The 8,047-nt window shown below is 45.6% G+C and overlaps 1 long non-coding RNA gene across 1 annotated transcript; it reads left to right on the top strand.

Moving 5' to 3' along the window:
* The first annotated feature begins 1,236 nt into the window (after positions 1-1,236).
* On the top strand, positions 1,237-7,809 carry LOC138566032 (uncharacterized). Its single transcript, XR_011301796.1, has 2 exons — positions 1,237-1,456; positions 7,458-7,809. It is a non-coding gene; the product is annotated as an uncharacterized lncRNA (long non-coding RNA).
* The last annotated feature ends 238 nt before the right edge of the window (positions 7,810-8,047 follow it).

The following is an 8,047-nucleotide window of genomic DNA, read 5'->3' as shown; positions in this document are numbered from 1 at the left end:
AAACCCATCATCCCAATATTGGCAGGTACAGCCAGTGAGATAAACTAAATCGCCCAGGATCACACACTTCAGTTAAGTGGCGAGTTTGAGATTAGAGCACAGGCTGCACTTAGACCCCCTAAGGCCGCCCATGCCAGTCAGCCTTAATCTTAATCTGTTCCCCCTAATACATTTGAGGGGTTTGTTTCTAAATCACTGGACCCACGTTGTCTGTCTTTCCCAACCCTGCGCTTTACTACCCCTTCACCCTACTTAGCTGACTGCCCTTTCTGCTGTTTACCATCTGGTTGATACTTTGCCTCCTGGGCTGTGCAATGTTGCACCTACTTGCATCCATTGATCTGACTTTTGCACCGCTTTCCTTGATTTCCCCCCTTCTCTGCCTTCTGTCCTCCACGTTCGTTGTTACCCCCTTCCTTGCCCCTCTTCTCTCTGGTCTACAACCAGTTCTCTGACTTGCCGTTTCTCCTTCTTGCTTATCTGCACCCCTGGTATTTAACTGTCAGCCTGTGCTGCTTCTTCTTGCTGTTTACCCACCTTCCCCTTTGAACTCGGCTCAATGCCTTGTGTTGTACTTGATCTGTCTACCTTCACCCCTTCCTCCCTTGTTGTGGCACTGGCCAGGGACAGCTGTAGCACAGCTACACTTGCCAGCCTCAGCTGTATCACAGCTGCACTTGCCAGGCACAGTGCCACTTGCCAGGCACAGCTGTAGCAGAATTAACTACCCGTTGTTGTAGAAGCAGCAACATGGTGCAAGTTCCTGGATATCATGATCTAATAGCAGTGCCTGGCAGAAGCTTACACCGTATGCACAAGGCCAAAATGTTGGCTTTGTCAATGCTTGTGTTTGAACAGGATCTCATTGGCTTTGCCAATGCTGTTTTTAACAGGACTTCAGCGAAGGACACGCAGAGTGCTTATAAATCGGGTGCCTGAAGGGCTGTAGCAAATTAATTTTGCAATGTGAGCTCCGCAAAGCGCACTTTTAAAGTCCCAGAGCGAAAACATTACAAAAATGTATATATTGCAGCGTTATGCAACTGATGACTGGCACATGGTGGTAGTTGCTGGTACTTTCTTCACACATTGTACTAATGATTATTCTGGTGCAGCTTCAATGTTACAAGCAGTTAGCTCTCTCTCCTTCATGTGTGAAAACCAGTTTAATACTGCTCTGAGCCTATGTTGTCCTTTCTGATATCAGTTTCTCGCTTTCTCTTTACAGACCACCAGCAACACCTTACATGAACAAATCCAACCAGTCCAGGGTAATTGTGAAACTAAAAACATCGGGCTTCAACCTCCACAGTGCACCTTCCGGGATTTTGGATTTCCCATAGCCTGCGAAGGAGTTCATTGCACTGACCATTCTCCAGAACGAGGTGAGACCTGTGCATTCCATGTGTGAGCAACTGAAGCAATGGCAACTCAGCGAGGCAGACAGCCATTAGAGGTAGGACAAATGTCGCATTAATTAAGTGGTTAAAAACTAAAGTAATATTTTAGCTTAGTTTCCCCCTTTCAGAAAATGCCTAAAATCCCACCTTAGTAAGAGGATAAACGCATGTGAATGCCAGTAAAAGAATGACAAACATATTTTTCCATCATTACTGACTATATTATGAATTTCTTTATGCATACACCATAGTACCAGCTATCCTCAATATAAGCTGTAAAATACACCATCACACTTGCACACGTAAGAATAGTGTACCACCATTAATATGTAAAACCGAATGCTTTTTTCATATTTCAGTGGTTTTTTTGGACAGTAAATTGCATATTTTGTAGGCCATTTTTCCATTTTACTAAATTCGCCCTGGAAAATTTACGCCCCACCAGCTTTCAAACTCACCAGCCACCACTGCACAAAGGGTTGGTCCTTACGGGTGAGCAGCCTCAGAGGGTTGCTGACAGTGGCGTAGTCTTTGAGGTATCATGAGCAATAGCTCGCCAAACCCAAGAAGGATCGGAGCTCTGACGTTTTTTTGGGAGGTAGAGCTGTGTTGAGGGCTGCCACCTTATCTGGATCTGGCTTCATCCCCTTTTCGGAGAATATGTGTCCGAAAAACCTCAACGACCCCTTTCCAAACTTGCACTTTGCCTTGTTGAGCGTGAGGTATAGTATGTGGACTAGGCCCATGTTGACAGCAGTCCTAAAGCTTAGTACGCAGCCACTGTTAGCCTCAGTCTTTAGTACGTGTAGCAGGATCTTCATCACATGCGTCTTGTGTGTGCACCAGGCTGTGATGGTGCCCTTGAAGGGTAGTGGCGTGGTCGCCCCATAGGGTTATATGTCTACTGTTGCTTTCTTTAGCCTTGGGGGCTGAGTGAGAGAGTTGTACGCCTCCTTGCTGATGATGTTGACGTCCCCCCTGTATCAATTAGGAATTCTAGTGGCGTTTCATTTACTTGCAGCTTGAGAACAGGGCTGTGTTGGGCAGCAGTGTCATTGTAAAGCGCCCATACGTAGCTTTTTTTCCGTTGGTCCTCGCCTGACAACGGGGACTCGCTGCTTGCGGACAATCTCATTTCTATATATCCAACGAATAGTCTCCTCCCGCTGCGTCTGGATCCCTCTGACGGCCCTCTTTCCTCTCGGGTGTATCCATTTCTGCATTCTCCGTCCTCCCTCCGTTGGCTCTTCAAGTCACTCTCTGGCTTGTTGCCTGGCAGGCGTAGTCACAAGCTCCTCCGTCGTTCTTGAAATCTTTGTCTGCCGGGCATGGGGGTCGGTGCGTTCTTGCAAACGGCTCTGAAATGATCCATCCCTCCACAGGCAGCTCATTGCTGCCCCACTGTGGGGTATTCACCCGTGTGTGGAAACTCATAGCCACATCTGAAACACGTGGCCTCCGTGCTCTTCTCGCTCAGGTTGGGCGTGGCGGATAGTTTGTTTATGACGTCAGGGTCTGTCGATGGGTGTTGGATCATGATTTTGCCCAAACTGTCGAGCTGGGACTCCACGGCCACCTCCATCCGGCTGAGTGTGAGGATCTCCTCCAGTGACCTCTGCATCTGCAGTAGCTGTTTCCTGAAGGGCTGGGACGCACCTCCCGCGATTGTCTGAGACCTTAGGGCCTCCTCGTTGGAGTAGTAGTGAAATTCACAGTATTTGAGTTTGATGCATAGTCGCATGACGAAGTTGTCGAGGGATTTGCCTTTTTCCTGTCTCATGGTATGAAAGATGTGCCTTTCATAATCAATGTTAGTGTGGGGGCAAAATATTCTGACAGCTTGCCGTGCAAGTCACCGTATGATGTGGTGTCTAGATTGAGTAATTCCCTCACGATGTCCCTGAACGAAGGCCCCACTGCCATGAACAATGTGTTCTTCAAACGGGTGTCATCTGTGAGTCCTATGGCCCCTACATAGAACTTGAACTCTGCAGGTTTACCATGCAGAAGGCCCTGGGTTCGATACCCCCATTGGCGGTATACACATATGTATGTGTGTATATTTTTATATTTATGTATATGTATTTACTTGTGGATATATATATATTTAAGAATTGATTTTTATTTTGTGTTTGAATTGATATTTCAGCTTATATTAACACTAGTTAGCCTACTGAAGAGCCTCATGCGATGCCAATCTGCTGTTATTTATTTATTTACTTATTTATTTATTAAACACTGCACAGGGCATAGGGGATTTGCCTTCACTGTAGCTGCCATAGCCTGTTCAGTTTCAGGTTCTGCTTCAGTTCTAATTCGAGGTTAGCCCTCGTGTACTGATGGTTGCCTCATCTTGCTGGGATGCGCAGTTTGAGGTTCACATGCTCAGTGCACCCCTCCCTTAAACCTGGCAGAGTTTTTTGTTTAAGGGCTGCTGTTGGCAGATGTCAGTATCTTCCCTGGATAGGTGCAGCCACCTGCTCAGCGGCGAGGTGGCCTATGTGGTTTCTGCGAGGTGACCCCTCGTATACGCTGGGTCCACACCCTGCTTGGGTGTACAGTTTCAGATACACTTACTCAGTGTTTTCCTCCCTTAAAGTAGGCAACTTGGTAATTACCTTAACCGGTGTGTGCCATATCCTGCTCGGTTTCAGGTTCTGCCTGAGTTCTAATGCGAGGTTACCCCTTGTGTACTGCTGGTTCCACACCCTGTTTGGGTGAGCAGTTTGAGCTGCACTTACTCAGTGTTTTCCTCCCTTAAAGTCGGCGACTTTGGTAATTACCTTTACCGGTGTGTGCAATAACCTGCTCGATTCAGGTTCTGCCTGAGTTTTTTTATGCGAGGTACCCCCTCGTGTACTGCTGAGTGTCACGCCCTACTCGGGCGAAGCAATTGGAGGTGCACTTGCTCAGTGTATCCCTCCCTTAAGGTTGCCAGTTTTGTTTAAGTGCTGCATATGGCAGTTGTCATTGTATTTTTTCTGTAAACATGCCGTATCCTGCTCGGTTTCAGGCTTTGCCTGGTTTCTATTGCGAGGTACTCCCTCGTGTACTGCTGGTTGCCACGCCCTGCTGGGGTTAGCAGTTGAGGTGCACTTACTCAGTGTACTCTTTGCTAAACTATATGTTTAAGTGTTGACTGGAGCACTTTTGCGTTTCCAGAATGGTCAGTAACCTGGATAGTTCAGTAAGTATCACCTTCTATAAGGGCCGGGGGTTCGGACCCTTGTGAGGGCGTAACCCCTCTTCTTTGGATATTTTAAATATTTTCAATATTTTCAATATTTTATATTTATTTATTAAGTTCTTTAAAGAAAAGACTGCGAGGAGGTGGTTATAACAGACTCATGTGGGGGTTGTACCTTCCCTCTAGCCATCACTATGGTGTTAACCTTCGTCTTAGTAAAAATTCTGTTGCCCTTTACCTTAGTTAGATTTGGGAAAACTCAGTCCTTTCCTTAGGTTTTTGCTTTCCCCAATAACAATTGCTCCACCCAATGCTCGTGCTGATTAAGCTGCAGAGAGTTTTTCTCTCGACATGAGGGGAGAAAATTATACTTTATGCCCCTTTTGAGGTCTGCAGGGCTTGACGCTCTCTTTAGTGGGGAAGTGTTCCCTTACTATTTGTCCCATTTGGACATTCTTTTACTATTGAACTATTGGTGGAGACAAGCCAACTCGAGGGTAACTGTTCAGTTTGTTGCAAGACACGTTGGACAACCATATTCTGCTTGGATGAAATGTTTGGACACACTTGCTGATTTCAGGTGGGTGAGTTGCCAAATAATAACTTCTGGCGCCTGCCCCATGGGCTTCCTCCCACAACTTGGCCTATTGTTCAGCTGTCTGTCTGGCAGCATGTTACAATTTCTCCTCTGCTAGAAGAGTATAGCAAGGCTTCGATATACTCAGGAGAGTTGTTTAGCCTCTTTTGTTATGTACATATATTTTCTACAGTGCAGCGAATGGAGTGCTGGCTTCACACCCGTGATCAGCCTACTGATGCAGGTTCCTATCTTGGAAGGGTATAAATCAGTCGTTTATCCCGCTGCAATCGTTGAATAAACACCTCACACCACACTGGTGGTAGTAGTGATGAGTAATACTAGTATACCTGAGGGTTCGTAGCACTATACAAGTGCTATTTTGCTATGGGTAATGTGCTTAATATTCCTTCCCTGATTACCTTAGTGGCCAGCTCAGCCTCACAAAACACGCAGAGACTCTGACCTCAGGATCTGATGGGCAGTGGTCCCAATATGTTTTCACAACCTTTTCATTTACGGGGCATGATAATTACCCCAGAGTGCTTCCCCCCTCATTCCCCTTCCCGCCATCCTTGGGGAGGGTTGCATCAGGATATTACACCTCTTGGAGTATACCCGATGGTTTCTGTTTTCCTTTACAGGAATTCTGACTCGTGACCAGTGCAGACTCGCACTGAGCATTTCCCTCCCGTCAGTTACTTCCTTTGCGCTAATGCCTGATAATTCCATAAGTTCATTTGAGCCCATTTCATGGTCAGGGGGTTGTTTGGAAGTGCAAGAGTGTATTTATTTATTTTAAGGGTGTAAAGCGAGGCTTTAGCGTGGTCCTCGTGGTAGCCTTCTTTTGGGTGCAAGGTTTTCCTTAGATAAGTGGGGAAGGGTTCTCCTCCTTTGGGGAGGTTCAATTTCCCTTGGTGGGATAGAGGGGTTTGGAAGCGCTACTAATCTCCCATCAATGTCTGTCAGTGCGTTTCCCAGAGGGCTGGGATATATATATATATATATATATTTAGTTAATGACTTGTGTCGCCTAGTCTCCTGCATGGCAGGTAGACCTATTAGGTTTTCACAGGAGATTGTTGGTTGCAATAAGGTGCCAGCTCTGGGTGCTGGGAGCTTCAAGGTTCTTCAAATTGCATAAGGTAGAGGATAGTTCTCTTCCGGGGAGCGACTTCATTTTAACTGCTTAAGGATCAGTTCTTTACAGTTTAGAGTACTTGTTGAGTTTTTGGAATTTAGAGGGTCCTCCTTCGGTTAGTTTATGGTCCTCTAGGGGAGTCATACCATGGAGGAGGGTACAAGATCAAGCATCGGGCACATCTGCAAAGGGGTTCAGATTTCACTATAATGGTAGTGGTTGGATATAAGATACATTTTTCTATTTGCCAAGTTTGGTCTCTTATAGGTCAGGTTGTAAATATCTGCCTTTGTCATGGTAGCAAAGTCCTTCTGCAATAGCTTGGGTGGTCTGTTGGTCTCCGTTTTGGGTAATTTGGCATGTTAGCGGTCAGGTGGGGCCTGCTCTTCCATTCTGCTTCCGCCTCCAGAAGACATACCTTCTTTATTATTCATATGTCTGTAGACAATTGTGGGTTAAGTCTATTGCTTTCATCTCCGCTCAGGATGGGTTGTCCTATTACAGATTAATAAATGACCTTTTTACTCCCATTTTACCTTTTTATGAAGGTTTGTCTTCCCACTTGTTCCCCAGTGTAGTTATGTAACATGCCCTGTCTTTTATGCGATATCTTCCTTTAACGCATGAGATGGCCCATCCTACTAGTGTAGAAAACTTGGTTCAGTGTTTCCCCTCTTTTAACCAGTTGGGTTTGGTGACCTGTAAGGAAAGCTGGAATTGGCACATCTTTCAGTTGTTGGTCTGCAGGGGATTTGGCTATGCCTTATATGACAGTTATTAAAGCAGCCTAGTCGGGCAATTCTCTGGTGGCCAGTTGGTTGATCTAATGAAAGTATTTAAATAATTTTCTTCTCCTATTATTTTATTATATTGTCTATGGTATTGATGATGTTGTGCTAGTAAGATGCAAGGGCTTTGAACTTGCATAATATGAGCCTCTTGTCATAGAATGGCTAATCCCCCACACTAACGTGAGATGGGGGTTTAGATTCTATTAAAGACAAGGAGGCGATTATTATCCCACCCACCCACCCACCCTGGGTATGATATGATATGACAGTTATGACACGCATGTACACAGATGTTTTAAGAAAGAACAGTCTTTGGTTTGTTGGTCTTCCCATCCACCCACCATTCTTGCTTGTTTTACAGCTACGAGTTGAGATTTTGAGCAGGAGGGTGGCTCACAGCTTCAAGTTATGGAGTGCGTGGTACGAGAGCTTCGCTGGATTTGCCTTCATCGTTTATCATCTGATCTGTGCAGTGGACGTCTGGTTCAAGACAGCTACAGAAAGAGGGGTTGGGTTTAGAGTAATGGACTTATATAAGGAAGGGTCCCTGCTCATTGGCCTCCTGCAGGGCATGACCTGTCCTCCATGATGGATTGGGGAGTTCCCCCTTGCATTGACATTGAACTCTGTTTAGTTCTGTTTTAAACTTTTTTGTTTGTAAAGTTTTTTCTTTGCTGCTGTGGTTTCAGAGTAAAGATTAGAATGCATAATAATCGCCTCCTTGTCTTTAATAGAATCTAAACCCCCATCTCACGTTAGTGTGGGGGATTAGCCATTTTGCTGCACACCATGACAAGAAGATGAAAACATGTCTGGCACATCAGTATTACGCGCTATGCAAGCACATCTACATGCATGGAAATGCATGGAACGATGATGTCATGCGAATCAATGTTTCCAGGGTATCCGATTACAGCAGGGCATGCATGCATGACGAATAGGGAATTACAG

The sequence above is a fragment of the Ambystoma mexicanum genome, chromosome 2p (genome assembly GCF_040938575.1).
Source record: "Ambystoma mexicanum isolate Mex_15411 chromosome 2p, UKY_AmexF1_1, whole genome shotgun sequence".
Lineage (NCBI taxonomy): Eukaryota > Metazoa > Chordata > Amphibia > Caudata > Ambystomatidae > Ambystoma > Ambystoma mexicanum.
Note: the sequence above shows the minus strand (reverse complement) of the source record. Positions and strands in the feature narration are given on the sequence as shown.